We start from the raw sequence: 19,110 nt of genomic DNA, 5'->3' as shown, positions 1-19,110 counted from the left end.
GTCAATGCGGGTGTTATGGCTGAGTGTTTTGTTTGTGTGGAGCCATTACTGGCTGGTGTGCTATTTGCATCCCCTCATGTGGCGGGAACTTAAAGTTTGCTCAGAGAAATAGAATGATAATCTGATCATTCTGTTGTTTTGGAAAGTGTGATTGATAGGTTTTCCTATGGATCCTGAGGGCTTATTTTGATTGGTAAATAGAACTGTGCGACTGGACAGGAAAGATATATAGACATTTTTTTATATATATATAATTGAATGAAAAATGTTTAAAACTATTTGATAAATAAGGTATTTTCAAAATGTTAACAGCATCTTACACTGAGATTCCCAAATTTGGAGTCAGTAGTACATTTTTACTTATTTATTTATGTATTTATATATAATTGTTATTATCATTATTTTACCTTATTTAGCAATGATACATATAGTGTTTAATTAATATATATATATATATATATATATATATATATATATATATACACACACATATACACACACATATGTATATATAGTATATAAAATGCATTTAAAAAAAAATACTAAATCATCATATTAAAATGATTTCTGAAGGTTCATGCAACACTGAAAATTCAGCTTTCATTTGCATGCAAAATGTAATGTTGCAATTATAAAAAACTTAAGTTGTGAATTGTGGAATGTAAAGTCAGTAATAAAAGATCTTATAATTTAACCTTGTTTTAGATTGTGTGGGGCAATAATAAAGTGTCACCAAAGAGTCCGGTACCCAGTGGCCCTCTAGGACCTTAATCCATCTTTCACTATATTACCAAAGACCTCCTAACATTATATTTATTTATAACTACCATAACATATCTCGAATACAACATGACATATTTTCTTATTGTTGTGACATTTCTATTCTTTTCTCCCTGTGGCACTTGTGCTTTGTTACCTGAATGTGGATTTCAGGCATAAAGGGGTCGCGGGTGCTAGACAATTACAGTTGGAAAAGTGCGTTTCAGTCTCTAAACTCGGCCGGTCATACTGATTAAACAGTCTATTGTGTCAATGATCAGAATCACACAGAACTGAACTCTAACCCTGTGCGTCACATTATTCTGTGCCCTGCTGTTGTATGGACACGAATCCAAGCGAGTCCCAAACGGAACCTTCCTGTTAACATTTGTGACAAGACGGATGGGAAACAATTTTGAGATGGACAAAAATGTCATCTTGAGGTTTAATGGTGCAGAAAATGATACTGTGCATGGGGAGGCTGAAACGCTTTTGAAATTATGAATATGCTGTGTTTATTAGCAGAGATTGATAATTCATTTAAATAAATCTTATTTACTTCCAGAGCTGTTTATAATTGTTGCGCAGAAGTGTTCTCGATCTGTATTAATTACTCAAAATCTATTCGGTTACCAGGAACAAGGGTTTTAGTCAAGCCAATCATCAATACTCAATTATATAGTAAATAATAACCAGAATTTACCACAAAGTACATATTAATAAAAACAAGTCTGTGAAGAAAAACTTCCTACATTTCCTCAAAAATGCAATTCATAGATATACTTTACTTCTACGATGAGTATTTTTTTAAAATAAAATTTATTAAAATGATTCTGAATAAAGAAAAGGTTACTTTGAGTTGTACAGTGTCGTGTGTTGCAATTCCAAATACTTAAATATGAGTGTATATTTCAAACAAACCAATAAAATATCTACATAATAATATTATCAATTAGGATGTGTACACCCATAGCATGGATTTAACTAACGTACTTTTTACTTGATAGTTACAAAACTACAAATAAAAACAACAAAACAAACATATTTTTATGGATTCTATGTTAAAATAATTTTAAGGGAGTAATGATTATCAAAACAAAATTGTAATAAAATAATTACTTGTATATATATATCCAATATATATATATATATATATATATATATATATATATATATATATATATATATATATATATATATATATATATATATATATATATATATATATATATTATATCTTTATTTTTTTCTATGGATGGATGGATGCATTGAATACTCAATATTATTGACCCACATATTGTATGAATTATTGAATTATGTTATTTATAATGTACATTGTTTTCCACAGGGGTGACTTGGGATTGTGTAAACGTGTTTGTGATTTGGGAAAGCCCAGACTCCAGGCAGGTGTTGAGGTGTGTTGGTTCATGATTGGTTGCTCATCTCTGGGGTCCTGTAGAAATATTTGTCCCAGGTGGATATCTGGTCATACATCATGCTGCCTACAGACACATCCCCAAAGACCCTGGTGCTATCACACCTCATCTGCGTGAATATGTATGTGTGTGGCATATTTATCTACGATATTAAAGAGTAAGCCACAATGATATTACTGCTGTCTCACCGTCCACCAGCACTAAAGCAATCTATCAATCTGTGAAAAACAGGAAATAGCCAGTAAAGGGTTGGACAAGACTGAAAAATGAAATGGAGAGCGTAATGAGAAGCGTAATCCTTTCCCAGGAGGATCTCCTGAGTCCTGTGTTTGTCAGGGTCACTACCAATCAAGAGGAAATGGGCAGAGGTCGCAGCCATGGAGAGTACTTGAGTCGTCCCATAAATAAAGTGAAGCGCAGTCCATCAGTGACTCGCAGCACGGAACAACATGAGGGGACGATAATACACTTCCCCCTAGACTTATGAAGTGATGTGATCCTTGATGCTAGCATGACGATCAAATGGATAGTTCAACTAAAAATGAGAATTCTGTTATCAGCATATCTGCTTGATGTGCAAGAACTAATGTGGATTGTTCTTCTGTCATGCAAGCACACTTGAGCTTCCGCGTAAGGCAATGAGGTTTGTATTTGCATGTCAAGCAAGCATAGTCAAGCTTCTGACTGCTGTATTTGATTTGCTCTATATCTGCACTGATCAGTGTCTATATTTACGAAAAAAAAAAAAATGTTGCTCTGTTGATCAGAAATAGAGATTCCAAAAGTGAAAAAAAAAAAAAAAAAAAAAAACATTTAGGGTTCACCAAAGAACTTTCAGTGGAGAGTTCTTAAAGGAACCAGTTTATTATTATTATTATTATTATTATTATTATTATTATTATTATTATTAGTGTGAAGAATATTTTATTAATCTAAATAAATAATAACAAAGAAAATTCTAATACAATGAACCCTTTTGTCCAATGAAAGGATTCCATTAATGTTAAATGCTCTTCAAGGAATCATCAGTGCAATGGTGTCTCTTCAGAAGACTTGGATTAAACCACTCAGTTTGTATGGATTACTTTTACAATGTCTTTATGAACTTGGTGAAATGGAATTTGAATGGAGAGACAGAAATCTTTTAGATTTAATCAAAATTACTTTTTTAAAAGCAATGAAAATCTTATGACTTGAGAACGACATGAGGGTGCATAATGATGACAATTTTACATTTATGGGTGAGCTATCACTTTAATACAATAATATATATATTTTTTCTATTCAAAGTGGTCATACTCGTCATTCAGGTTTAAACAACTAAAATAAAAAGTGATAAAATCATTTGACAGTCATTTTCTAAAAAAAACTGAAAAAAAAAACAGACTATCATTTACAAAGCATGTCTGTTAATAAACACAGATATGTATACTATATTATCATATTAATATGTTACCCTGCAGTTGCAAACTACCATTAGCATAATTAACTATATTACTTGAATAAATTTAACTCTTTATGAAACATTAATGAGTTTTTTAAAGTGCTACATAATGTGTTTTGCAAAGCAAAATATTCGGCTTTGTCTTGTGAAAAGAACACAATTTACTTGCATGACTGACACTTTGTGACTTCCAAATCTCATATTGCGGAAGTTAAATACCATTTTATATTATCTTTAAGGTTTAATTACTAAAAAAAGTTGTCTTGGCAGTTGTATCATGGATATTTACAGTTCCATCGCTCCCTAAATGTGGATTTTGCAGCTTGCGTACAGAAGCTCAAGCAGATTTTTAATGTAGGGATCCCATTTAACCAATTTGTAAATTTGTGAATGTTTGAGCATTTAGCTACAACATTACCGTCCCTATATCTGACTCTCGGGAGACTGCAGCATGAACTGTGCACCTACTATCTGACTGACTGCACTTGAATGAGTTTAGTGAGCCTGTTCATGCTAACCACTAATGTTTCATGTCTGTACAACCTTATGAAAGCGCCAGCAGAAGCAAGCAAGAGAATAAGAGTCGGATTACCATTTTCATAGTGTCTCCCCACCTCCGATTCCCCATCTCCCCGTGTTTGAAAATAGAGTCGGCAGTAAAAGACTAATGAAGCCTAATTGGTTCACAGTCAGTCTCATTGCTAGCGAAAGTGGCCTTGGTTTCTGGGAATGTGGCAGCCGGTTTAATTTTCACCCTGTCCAATTGTGAGGCGGAGTGTGTGAGCGTGAAGCCGCAGGGGATCTGAGTATTTGTATGTGTTGATAAGAGGCGCTAGAGCTTCACTACAGACTCGTGTAGGCCAATTCCAGCACATGACTGCATACAACACAATACATGAGGGGGATAGGCTGCCTATTATTTTTTAAGTATGGTTTGCTGTGTTTTTCTGCCAATTAGCATGCAGGTTTGTCTGAGAGGTTGACAATATGCTAACAACCCAGTTTAGAAGCAGATGACGATTAAAAATGGGGGAACAGAATAAGACTGGAAGAGAAATGAGGACAAAGAAATAGAAATGCAATCCTGTCTAACCAGAAGGGGGTTTGCTATTGCCTGCAGATGCAAACATGATCCATAAACATGCATGTTTAACACATTTTATGGCATTAACCCTTTTGTATTGATCTCTTGAATGTGGTATGGTGTGTGTAGACATGGCTGAATGGGATTGGTCATGGTTGTGTTTGATGTAGCAGGTCACGTTTGCTTCAGGCAGCCAAGAGGGAGAACGAACAGACATATTCTATGTCAGTAACTGATTTCTATAAATAAGTTTATATTCATTTAATGTTGAAGGAATTTGTATTTATTAATACAAATTCAACGACTTTCATTCTGTTTCTGTTTCTGTTTAGTTCACATATAAAGCATACATTAATGCAACAGCTGCTGCCCAAGGTGCTGTACAAAACTAATGTGAAAAAATAAATAAAAAGAGCAACATACAATTAATTTTTTTTGTCCATTATTTTTCAAATTCTTCAGACAACATTTAAGGCACTTCTATTTAAGCCAAAATAAGCTAAAATAATAATTAAATTAATTAATTAAAAAAAGAGAGCGGGGGTGGGGGTGGGGTGGATAATAATTGTGACTTCTGTCTAACCAATCAGAATTTTTCAGACCTCATTTCTTCTCGTTATACTGAGGGAAAAGTTAGAATTGCGAGATATAAACACAGAATTGTGAGAAAAAAGTCCATGTGCTTAAGTCAAGATATAAACCGCTAATTCTGAGAAGAAAATGTCAGAATTTTTTAAAAAATATTAATAAAAATATTTTAAAATATTGTCCAGTTTCCTTTTTCTGCAGTAAAATGCTGGTTAGCCTGTCCACTATGAAATCTCAATTTCCCATAAAACCTGCTCCTCATAACTGTACATTATTAAACATCAAATACTGTATGCTCTGATTTGCTGTGATTTTATTATTTATTATACAGCAGTTTTACAGTCAGGGTGGAAAGTCTCTCCGTATCTGATTGAGATATGCTATAATTATTTTATGTATTTTTAATGTTGCTTTAAAAGCTGTTACATTAAAAGTTGGGGTTTGAGTTGATGTTACTTGCAGTAGCTATATATGCTCTTGATTTGTTTGACAGCAGATATGAATTGCTATGCACTAATGTATTACACCTAAATATGAATGAGAACAGAGGCAAAGAGACGAGCTCGAACCTGTGATTGTGTGATGGCAGCTTTTGTGCTGTGAATTACAACTGAGGAACCTACATATGAATGAGACGAGGAGAATACCAATGACCGTGCAGAGCAATAAAGAGAGAGAGAGAGAGAGAGAGCTGGCCAGAGAGTGTGCTGTGGGTGTGAGAGAATGACACAGGGAGTGTGTGGGAGTTGTGGCTCTCAAACCATGTTTGGCTTGGTCACATCTGAGAGAGAAAGAGAGAGAGATTTCCTGTCTGCAGGAGTGCTGCCTATGGAGTCGGCATATTTAGCTTACAGGCTCACTGATGTGAATACACATTTGTATATAGCAGGGGTCCTCAACCTTTTTGACATGAAGTGCCACACTGAACCCTTTACAAATATGAATTCTGTAGTATTGGATTATGGACTCTGCTTCCATGTATGATGTGAATAAATCAGACAAATAACTGCATCATTGTTTACTGGTTTTACTGTTTAATGTGTTGTTGGTACAGAAACGGTCACGGCTGTCATTCCCTGTGAGTTATGTGCCATGTTTTGATAACTAAGAGTTCATCTTTCCTTTTCATAATGCATGAAATCACCACTCTTTTACAGGACTAAATACAGGATACATTCACACACATTATGATTGTAAACGAGTAAAACAATTACATTCTATGACCAAAAGTTTTTAAAGTTTTTACAAAAAATACATGAAAAAACAAATAATGCAATCTGACCAAAATGTAAAATTAATACCACATATATATATATATATATATATACTTTTTTAATTTTTTCTATCTTATTTTGTTGCTTTGAAGCCTGAAATGAAGATGGTTTTTGTTTTATCCAGCTGTAGTTACTTAGTGCAACTTATAACGTCCAAGTGAAAGATATAACACCAACATGTCAGAAAAAAATGAAAAACAGAATCAGAGTAACCAGAGTTGGCAAAAGGATCACACCTTGTGTCAGTATTTTTTTGAACCATCTTTTGCTTTAATTACAGCTTTAAGTCTGTTGGGATTTGTCTCTGTCAGTACTAACTTTGCAATTTTTTGTTTTTGCAAAATTTGACTTTGCAATATTTGCCCTCTTTTCTCTGCAGAACTGCTCAAGTTCAGTTTAATTTGATGGTGAGTGTTTGTCGACTGCAGTTTTCAAGTCATTTCACAGATTTTCAGTGGGGTTTAAGTCTGGGCTCTGACGAGGTTATGCAAGGACATTCACTTTTTTTCTCCTTCAGCCACTGTGTGCTCAGTTTTTCTATTTGCTTTGGGTCATTGTTATGTTGGAAGGTAAACCTTCTTCCCATTGACAACTTTCTGGCAGAGGGCAGCTGATTTTCCTCAAGAATTTGACAGTATTTTGCCCATCCATTCTTCCTTGTATTCCTTGTGCTCCAGTCCCTGCTCCTGAGAAACACCCAGAACAGGACATTACCTCCCCCATGCTTTACTGGAGGAATGCTGATTTTTGGATGGTGATCTGTGTTGGATTTCTGCCAGACAGATTGTTTGGTGTTGTTGCCAAATAATTCAATTTTAGTCTCATCTGCCTAAGAATCTTCAATGTGCGTTTGGGCAAAGCTCAGTCGTGACTGCATATGGCCTTACTTGCAGAATGGCTTTTTTTTCTTGCAACACTCCCGTACAAGCCACATTTGTGGATAATTTGTGATACTGTTGTTACATGCACACAATGAACTTTTTTTTTGTCATTTTCTTGTCTCTTGGTCGCCTCACTGACTAGTTTCCTCCATCTTTCATCCAGTTTGGAGTGATGTCTTGATCCAGGGAGGATCTGTGTTGTACCAAATACCTTCCACTTCTTAATAATAGACTTCACTGTGCTTCTAGGCATTGATTAAGTCTTTTTTGTATACATCTTCTGACTTGCCTGTCCACAATTTTATCCCGGAGATCTTTTGATAGTGCCTTGCCACTCATTTTTGATTGTTTGCTTCAGTTGCACTACCAATGACTAAAAATGCTCCAGGAAAGCTCTTTTTATGCTAAGCTGATTAAAATGAGCGTAGCGGATCACAGCTGAAAGTCAAATGGTTTTGTGTGCCATTGAGAAGGTTGTTATCGACACCTGATTGAGTTTACAAGTCATTTTTAGGATAGGGTAATTCTTTTTCCAATTCTGTGTTCTTATTTCTTCTTCTTCTTCTTCTTTTTTTTTGTATCTTCCACTTGGATGTTAGTAAATACAACTGGATAAAAAGAAAAAAAACAGTGTCTGTCTTCTTTTCAGGCTGAAAAGCGACAAAATGTGATTAGTTTAAAGGGGGTGACTCTTAAAAAAACAAACAAAATAAAAACTACTGTAGAAGAGTAATAGCCACATTCTATTGTACAAAAAAATACTAACACTAATTGTATGAGAAACAAACTAATATAAAAATAAATTTATCTACTTCCATATATGGTTATTTAATATTTGATGGATTCAGTGGGGACTTCAATTTTAATAAATGTTTATTAAGCTATGGAAGATGCCATATCTTTGATATTATCTGTATTTCCTGTCAGTGGTTCCCAGTGTTATTTACAGCAATCGGGAGAATAGAAAAGGAGCTTGGCTTCAGTTATTCATTCATACAGGCAATATTTGAGTCGCTCATGTAAGCTGCTGATTGAACAGGACATTCCAAGAGTCACATCTGTTATCAATCCAAAACACTAGCTGTGTGAACACAGGCGATCTGCATGTGTTATCTGGTGTGTATTTGTGCAATTGTGTGAGTGTGTTAGCACACATGCGAGCATGTCAAGGGCTCAGGGGCCGTTTGACAGAAGATAAGATGGATGACTCTGCAGTGAGGGTTAAGCCTGTCTCCCAGCACAGCTCCGCACACACACACACACACACACACACACACAAGGAAACAGATATACAAACAACTCATTAACATACTCCTACGTGAATCGATTTATTGCAGTTCTCAGGTGAGAAATAGCTAATATGTGTGTATATATATATATATAAATATATAGTGAAGAGGGCTTAGATAAATCTAATTAATTTAGAAACACATTGATGGTCACATTATTTAATTCAAATATATATCTATACTTAGTTTAATCTGTGTGAGGTTCTTGGACTCTCTTCAACCCACATGTAAAATGAATTGAAGTTATCAATAAATTCTTCCAAAGAGTGAGCGAAAAAAAAAAAAAAAACCTTGCAATACTTCAGTTGTTTCAAGTACACTTCAAATGCAAAAAAATAAAGTGCTACTTGCATTTTTAAATCTACCAACAAACAGTGAGAAAGTAAAACATTGCCCTCAAAAGGTGAAAGGTCTTTAGAAAATGGCATTTAAATTGGGGTAAATTGTAATAATAATAATAATAATGGATATGTTATTAAGTAAATTTATTGGATTATTAGTATTGTATTAAATTATAAAAATGTTATATAATAATACTACTACTACTACTACTACTACTAATAATAATAATAATAATGTTTTTAACAGTAGCATTTTATTATATTGCTATTTTATCAAAGGATTGAAAAGCTTTGTTAAAGTGGTTTCAAAAGCAACAGGTGAGGAAAGATGTCATGTTAGTTTTGTCTTTTGTACTTTTTGTAAGTCGGAGGGCAACCGTACAGGCCCCAGTCCTCTCTGCGTCTCTGATTGTCTTCGCCTGATGCAGAGATCTCAGCAGGGAGGCCGGTGGGAGGAGGGATATATCACAGCAAATATGCGTGTTGGGACAGAAGGTTAGAGCCATGCTAACAAATCCATTTTCTCAGCGCTTGTACAACATGACTATCTTCTTATACCGTAAGGCATGGGGAATAGCGTAAGCAATTGTAAATGCATTTTCTGTACATAAAATTACAGTGCTTGTGTGGGAATGTTTGTTTATGCGTGTGTATTTTAATGTAAATCTGTGAACTTAAACTAGTGTAATTCTATATACAGTATATAGCCTTTATGTGTTTACACGTGCTCTAGACATATGTTTTATACTTGTTGCTGTCTTCTGAGGACTTAGGCTGGGTGAGTTAATATGGATGTGTGTATGTCTCTGTAAACTGGTATGCGTTCATGAGAGCATGGACTAGTGCATAGTTAAGTTTGTCCTAACTCAATGTGAATGCTCATAATTCACCCTAACCCTAACCGATTACTTCTATTATTAATTATAATAATCTGGCTCAAGTCCCATCAAAAGAATGGCTCTGGTTTGTATACCTGACTGGTTTAAGTATGGTCAAGCTGTGTGCTGTGTTTTTGGGAGAAAGTGTCTCATTTCCATCCAGAGTACAGAAAGTGTGTGTAGTGATGCGCAGGACGTTTAAGTGAAGATGAGGAGTCTGGTCCCCTCTGAAGGCAGAGCTTAGAGCAGTGCTGCTCTATTGATCCAACCGGACTCCTGGATGACCCGCCATGTTTACACTGGACTTGAATGGCTAATGCAGTGAAACTCACTTCCAGCAGCAGGACATCTTTCTCTCTTTCCCACATTTGCTGGAGTGGTTGGATTTCTGTATAATTGTTTTATATGCTTGAGTGCATGGAGTATTATTCAATGTTTTGGCTGATAGTGAGATGCAAATACTTTAAGGTTTGTTGCGTCATCCTTGATTATGCTCCCTCTGCTACGGTTTTTTTTTTTTGGGGGGGGGGGGGGGGTCCTTCTGTTATATAGATAAAGCAGATTCAATGAATTTGTACCAGAGGCAGGATGCCTGAGTTTGTCAATCAATCATTTACCTAATACACTCCCATAAGTAATTATGCACATCAACTCATAAATTATGGCTTCAAGTTTCTGAATAAATAATACAGTGTTTGCATAAAGTTGTTAACAGGTTTTGTCTTGCTGGGACCTGTAAATTTCAGCTTTGTCCTCATTTTCTCCACCATCAAAGCGTTAGCCATATCTGTCTCACTCTCCACTGTCTTCTGTGAGGTTAGCGATACACATTCAGAACTTTTTCAGAATATATTACCTCCTCGCTTTAAATAAAGCATCAGGGCAACAGTTGCACTTCAGACTTGCTCTGTATGACAGGGTCTGGCAGCGAACTACAGTGATTCTCTGTGGGTTTTCAACATATTTTTCCAGAGAAAATATGTAAATAGAAAACAATAGAAAAGAAAGGACTAAGAATGACTTAGGCCACCTGCTAGTAGAAGCAACCTCTTAACCCTGACAGCACATCTCTCTCTCTCTCTCTCTCTCTCTCTCTCTCTCTCTCTCGCTCTCTCTGATTGGTATCATGCTGTATTATCACTGTGTTCTGGGTGTAAGCAGAGCAGCTGTGGATGGAGCGGGAGGATTCAGTCGTTTTAACTGATGGAACAGTTCGTGTGAGTGTTTCACTGTGACCTTATTAAAGCTGCTGCTGCAAAGTCAAGCTCTTCACAGGAGACAGTGCCGTGGCTAATGATGGAGCGAGGGGCTAAAAGTCACTACGTCATGTTTATGTCAGTGTTGTTTAAAAAAGGGTTGTGATAAGCAACCCATGCAAATGGGTGTCTGGGTTTATTTAAGAGAGTGACCCCCGAGACGTCAGGATTTCTCTATGTTTGTTTTCAGAATTTCTGAATTTATTCCTGAATCTGACATATAATAACATTGAGAGCTTTATGATCGGGACATGACCAGAGCACAGTCTGTTTTAGACATCATCTGAGGATTGTGTTCTGAACATGTTTCTAGCCCTTTAAAATGCATAACCTTCCTCTCGTGTATAAGATCCTGTGTGATGCTGGTAATATTTTTGGGAAATTGTAAACCAGACTGTTTTAATGGCCTAATTAAATCAGGTCATGATCTTTAACTGTCATATATATATATAGTATATTTTATTGCTTCCAATGTATCTGTTAAAATCCAGAATTACAACGTATCTCTGCCCTTCTTTTGAACATTATATATAAAAAAAGTATCATTGTTTTTACAAAAATATTCAACTCCTTAACTGGATACATTTAAGCAGCATCAGCATATCAGAATGATGTCTGAAGGATCATGTGCACTGAAGATTGGAGTAATGATGCTGAAAATTCAGCTTCACCAATCAAATCTTCAATGTCACATGGTCCTTCAGAAATCATTTTAATATACAGGAAAAACATTATAAAAAAAATAATAAAAAATCAGGTCATGGTCTTAACTGTTTTAAACACATTTTTAATTTTTTTATTTTTTTTTATTTATTCAAATCAAGGACTATGATGTCTCTATAGATCGTTTCGTCTAGCTAATAGTTCAAATGAGATTTAAACAAGTTACACAACATAACCCATTGACCCCGATCAGCCCACAAATACTTTATACACACACTCCTGTCATAACACTCCTGATGAAATTCCTTTGTCTCAGAGACATGCAATTCATCTTTGTCACATCTATACTAGAGCACTCATCTGTATGTGAGCCAGACTGACACATAAATACACCCTCTCTCTCTCTCTCTCTCTCTCTCTCTCTCTCTCTCTCTCTCTCTCTCTCTCATGTAAACCTACATAATTGTGTCTTAACTTTAACCAGTTTGTAAAGATCACTGGGTTTAATGTTTGTGTGAACAAGCGTGCATGCATGTGCTTCTCTAAGATGCACCATTCAGTATGTTCCTGGCTAAGGGAATTAAATGTCACTCAGAGAGATTGATGTGTAGTGTGATAGCAGCTTCAGGAAGAGCAGTGGAGGCTACTGGGATGGAACCACATCTCATATTGTATGTGCATTCAGATATACTTCTATGAGCATTCATACCCACACGCAGACACACACACACACACACACACACACACAAACACATGATTTTATTTTTGTTTAAGCCTTGAACTGAAAACTATTTTAGGATTTTGAAATATTTTACAAACAAAGAAGAAATATTTAAAGACCCCAATGTGGGCTGTTAATATAATTAAAGACAAACAGTGTGTGCATTCAACACCATTGCTGAGCATTTTCTTCCTAAAACTGTGGAGTACCAAATACTCAAGAAATATGTTTTTTAACATCACAAACATATAACCAATCCTGTAAACTTGTGGGGTTTCATTAGCATTGAATTAGCACAGTGATTCTACCTAATGATGTTGATTTTAGAAGCTAGCTGTTTGAGATGGCCAAAAGGAACATTAGAAACACATTATAGCTATTAAATAATATAGTCACATTTAATGTTTTAGTTGTAGAGAGAGAGATACATAACATGCATTATCATTCAGATACATGAACTTAAAGGGTTAGTTCATCGAAAAATGAAAATTATGTCATTAATAACTCACTCACATGTCGTTCCAAAACACGTGAGACCTCTGTTCATCTTCGGGAGACAGTTTAAGATATTTTAGATTTAGTCCGAGAGCTCTTAGTCCCTCCATTGAAACAGTGTGTACGGTATACTGTCCATGTCCAGAAAGGTAAGAAAAACATCTTCAAAGTAGTCCATGTGACATCAGAGGGTTACTTAGAATTTTTTGAAGCATCGAAAATACATTTTGGTCCAAAAATAGTAAAAACTAGACTTTATTCAGCATTGTCTTTTCTTCCGGGTTTGTTGTGAGCGAGTTCAAAACACTGCAGTTTAGTGATATCCGGTTCAAACAATCCAATATCCCGGAGTAATTCATTTACTCAAACAGTACACTGACTGAACTGCTGTGAAGAGAGAACTGAAGATGAACACCGAGCCGAGCCAGATAACGAACAAAAGATTGACTCGTTCTCGAGTCAAGAACCGTTTTTGATGGACGCGTTCGATTCGTGAACCGAGGAGCTGATGATACTGCGCATGTGTGATTCGGCATGAAGCAGACCGACACACAGAGCGTCTGAACTGAACTGATTCTTTTGGTGATTGATTCTGAACTGATTCTGTGCTAATGTTATGAGAGCGGGTAAACCGAAGGCTTGAATCAATGGCAATCATCGCAAATGACATCATTACTTTGAGCGCAAAAGAACCGGTGAACCGTTTTCTTCAACCAGTTTATTGAATCAAACTGTCCGGAAGAACCGGTTTGCGGAAAAGAACTGAACTTCCCATCACTACCGGTAATCCAAAAACCAATGCAACCGGTTCTTGACTCGAGAACGAGTGAATCATTCGTTCGTTATCTGGCTCGGCTCGGTGTTCATCTTCAGTTCTCTCTTTACATCAGTTCAGTCATTGTACTGTTTGAGTAAATGAATTACTCCGGGATATTGGTTTCTTTGAACTCAGAGGGAGTGTCAGCCACATTAAAAAAAGTTAACAGCTTAAGTCATTTGTGGATTAATGCGTATTAGAGAAGCGAACCGATTCAGTTCGATTTGGTGAACTGATTCAAGAAGATCCATTGCGTAGCATTTACTACTTCAGTTAACCTAGTATAAGTGGAGCAGGTTCGAGCTGGTGTGATTGATTGGAGGCAGGGTCTAACTAGCATATTAATCTATATCTAATATACTGTACGAGGCAAGGGTGTGAAGTTAACATACATTTAAGCCATTATTTTCTAATTATCTTTATGGGAAACAAACATTTAAATGTCATTCTGATGATCAGTTAAGTAACTATCATAACTCTGAGACTATCATTCTGCACTGTTCCTGGGTCTCTAATCCTTTGATCCAGTTTGTGACATTTTTGTGTGGTTTGTTAATACTAGCTCAGGTGCATTGTCACGATAGGTATTGGGGAAAAACACAAAGAGAGGGTAGATCCAAATGCAGGTAAGGGTTTTATTTAAACAGAGGGGTAAATACAAAATAAACAGTCATGAGAGACAAATCAAACAAAAAGGGAACCGGATGAAACGGGGAACTCGGAAGAATGGAAAGGTAGAGGAAGTCTGGTGGAACGAGAGAATGAGACACATAGGGTAAGACAAAGCAAGACTGATGGACCTGAAACACAATGACATCAGACAAGGACTCCGTGACATAGACTAAGACAGACTGGGTATTTATACACAGAAGGATAATTGGGAAACAGGAGACAGGTGGGGTGAACAATCAATCAGGTAACAAGGAGGAAGGTGACCATATAAGGGAACAGGAAGTGATCTGGGACAGGCACCGTGAGAAGGAGGACATCTAGTGGAACCCCGGGGAACAACAACCCAGACACTGTGACATGCATGATATACACTTTTCAGTCTAAATTTTCACTCAAAATATACTTTTGTATAGATATGGGTCAATGATAAATTAGAGTCTCCGTGATAAAGAAAATTGAAAATGTTGAGTTTTATGTTTCTAATCTAGTTTAACAAATTAGGAATCTACTCTTGCGATAAATAAAAGAAAATATTGTTTAACAAATGTTATTTTTTTTTTAAGAATATATACTTATCATGTTATATTCAGGGTTTTTTCTTTTTAACCATTTATTTGTTCTTTTTTAAAATTGGGAAACAATATCTGAGTACAAATTATTCTACACAATCTGTTTTTTTTTTGTTGTTGTTTTTTTTACATGTATTTGAAAAACCTTTCTATAATTTTCATGAAAAGTTTCAATTTAATGATTAAATTAAGATTAGTTAATGAAATGTAATGTCAAGTAACCATCAAGTAAAAGGTAATAACACATACACACATTTAAAATCTAGTAAACAACTATTTGAAATATATATATTATGAATTATTAATCAATACATACTGTATTATTCCTTTTTTTGATGCACCATTTAACATTACTGCCTAAACTAACCTTTGCTTGTCAAATAAAAATTTAAAAATGTCATAGTTTAAAAGATTTATTAATTTATTAATATACAGTCAAGATAATCTCTCTATCACTTATCAGTTTATTATTATTATTATTATTATTTATTTATATATTTATTTATTTATTTTTAATGCCATTTGCGCCACATTTATATGTGATGGAGCTGCATATAACATCATGTGCTGTGTGTTGTGTGCTGGACAGGGACTGGCTTGCAGCCGTCTCATTCTGCATCTCCGGAGCTTTGTCAAGGTTCATCACGGGGTTACCGTGACAACACTAGTGAGGCCTCATGCCAGATATATCACCCTAATGAAAAGGTTAGAGTTTCATTCCTCAAGGGACTTTCTCTTCCAGTTGAGTTTCAGTGCTTTGTCCCGTACTCCTTTTTAAAGCCTTTTGGGATTTATTCTGTGGTTGATAAACATGAGATTGTGTGTTTGTGTGTGTCTCGCCCCAGGATTCCTATCTGTGGGTCATGACAAAAATCTATTATTTTATTTCATTACGGTATCCTCACAGGCTCTTCTCTTGTTGTTTTACAAGAGGACACCTCTTAGCAGACAACAGCAGGATGTTAATCACATGCTGATACAAATTATTCAGTAACAGATGCAATGGATGCCAAAAGAGGGGGTTGTCGCCATTATTGTGCATGGATTGTCTTGAGGTCATCATGCAGACTGTTTTAGGATTCTTGAGATGTTTCCAAGCCGTAGGTTATTTTAAGGGGTCATATGATGCAATTTAAATTTATCCTTTATCTTTGTTTTTACAAGCTCTTGGTGCATGAAGAAGATCTGTAAAGTTGCAAAGACCAAAGTCTCAAATCCAAAGAGATATTCTTTATCAAAGTTTAGACGTTGCCACAGCCCCTAAAATGGCTCCTTCATACACGCCCCCACATGTCTAAATCACTATGTGGAAATATTTGCATAACGCCACCCAAATGTTCATGCAAAGAAAGAAGGTATGGTTTCAGGAACCGCAGTTATTGTTGAAGCAGCCATGTCAAGGAGATGCTGTGTGTTTCTAGGAGGAAGCAAAAGCACTTTATTTGGCCTCCAAAAAGTAGATGCATTTAGAAATCTTTAAGATTACTTACAAGTTACAGCAGAACAGCATCACATTTTATGGAAGACCGTTTCGTGCATCAAGGAGAGGAGGTAATTCTGACTTTGCTACAAAAATCTGGGTCTTCTGAACTAAGCTACTGGAAGTATGTTTTGTTATTAGTTTAAGTATTTGCTATTGAATGTTCCAATATGGAGTTTTGCACGTTGTGTGTGTGTGTGTGTGAGAGAGAGAGACAGGGTCACACAGTCGAGTCAGCTGTCTTAACCTTACGAACTGCAAACACATCACCGTGTCTGTTCACCTTTGGTACACCTTTACATTTATTTTTAAATATGAAACTCACGATTATGGAAAGGGGCGTTACATTTCTGACGAGTACTTGTGCTGTTCGGCCAATCACAATGCACTGGGACAGTTGGACAATCAGAGCAGACTGCGCTTGCCGGAAGGAGGGAATTTGTAGAAAACAATGCCTTTGAAAGAGGCGGGGCTTAGAGGACCTACAATAATTTACAGTATTTGAAAAAGAATGTGTTGTTTGAACATTAAAACATATTCTGTTACACCAAATACACAACATAATGATCTTTAAAAAAGCATCATATGACCCCTTTAATGCCACAATCAGAACAGATTGCATGTTCGTGTACTGAATGTCAGGCCTGCATTTGTGACATGCTCTCTTTCTCTTTTCTCCTCCTTCTCTTCCTGCATTGCCTTGTGTGGAATTAGTCAGATCAGGTTAGTGTTTTTAAATCATTCTCTCTGTTTCTGGCTGGACCCGTCTCTCTCCCTTTTGTGTGATTTATTCGTTCCAGTTGATTCCCATTCAGAGATGTGCTGCCTGCAAAACAAAAGCATTTGTTTCCTTTCATTTTTTCATTTATTTACTTATTTAATGTAAACCTGGATATATGATGTGCTGTACTACTTTTCAAGTATAATTTGACACCTATAGGCAAGTCTGAGTTATGTTTATAGAAGGTTTCTTTCATCAAAACAGTCTATATAAGTCTTGTTTATTTTCAAGAACAATGTGATCAACGTGAATTAATCTTATTTACCCAAAAATATATTTAATACGTTTTTATTTAATTTATTAAATTAACATGAATACTAAGTTAAATACATAATTCAAGGGTGCATTAACTGAACATTGTAATATATATATATATATATATATATATATATATATATATATATATATATACGGTACAGACGAAAAGTTTGGACACACCTTCTCATTCAAAGAGTTTTCTTTATTTTCATGACTATGAAAATTTTAGAGTCACACTGAAGGAATCAAGGGCTATTTGACCAAGAAGGAGAGTGATGGGGTGCTGCGCCAGATGACCTGGCCTCCACAGTCACCGGACCTGAACCCAGTCGAGATGGTTTAGGGGTGAGCTGGACCACAGACAGAAGGCAAAAAGGCCAACAAGTGCTAAGCATCTCTCGGGGAACTCCTTCAAGACTGTTGGAAGACCATTCCAGGTGACTACCTCTTGAAGCTCATCAAGAGAATGCCAAGAGTGTGCAAAGCAGTAATCAGAGCAAAAGAAGAACCTAGAATATGACATATTTTCAGTTGTTTCACACTTTTTTGTTATGTATATAATTCCATATATAATTCCACATGTGTTAATTCATAGTTTTGATGCCTTCAGTGTGAATCTACAATTTTCATAGTCATGAAAATAAAGAAAACTCTTTGAATGAGAAGGTGTGTCCAAACTTTTGGTCTGTACTGTATATATATATATATATATATATACATATATATATATACATACATATATATATACATATATATATATATATATATATATATATATATATATATATATATATATGATTACAAAAACTTTTGAGGATGAATCTGTTTGTCTACTTAATAGCATGTAGGCCTAATTTAAATAAAAAGTTGATATTTTGGTGATAGGCTGAATTTGACCTCTTTAATGTTATGAAGAGATGCCTTTCTTATGAGGTTGACTCATGTTTTGTGGATATTTAAACAAGATAATCTATGAAAGCAATACTACACCTGGCACACCTGCCTCAGAACACTGGACCTGACAACACTCTCTGATACACTCCTTCGCCGAGGCTAATCCATTTTTAATTGGATCAGGAACATTTTGAAGCTGTAACCTTGAGGCAGGAGGAGTATGGAAGGTCTCGTAGTTGCATATTGTGCTGAAATGAGTTCAGAGGCTTTTGACCCTTGGCTGAGTTAAGCACAGTGCACTTAGTGTATATTAGATTACTTCCAACAGCAAATGCTGCTCTGAATTGTGTGTTGAATCCTAAATAGTTAAGCTGACATATTGGTAGGCTGCTGGTTAAGGCAACGAGCAGGTCAAACACATGTTCTAAACATAGGTTCAAAACAATTCTGTGAACTAGATTTACTATATCCCCTTTTCACCAACACAGCAGGTGTTAAAGCATGAGTGTATTTGCCTATGAAAAACTTGT

This window comes from Carassius auratus, chromosome 45 (genome assembly GCF_003368295.1).
Source record: "Carassius auratus strain Wakin chromosome 45, ASM336829v1, whole genome shotgun sequence".
NCBI lineage: Eukaryota > Metazoa > Chordata > Actinopteri > Cypriniformes > Cyprinidae > Carassius > Carassius auratus.
The sequence above is the reverse complement of the archived record's forward strand: the minus strand, read 5'-3'. Positions refer to the sequence as shown.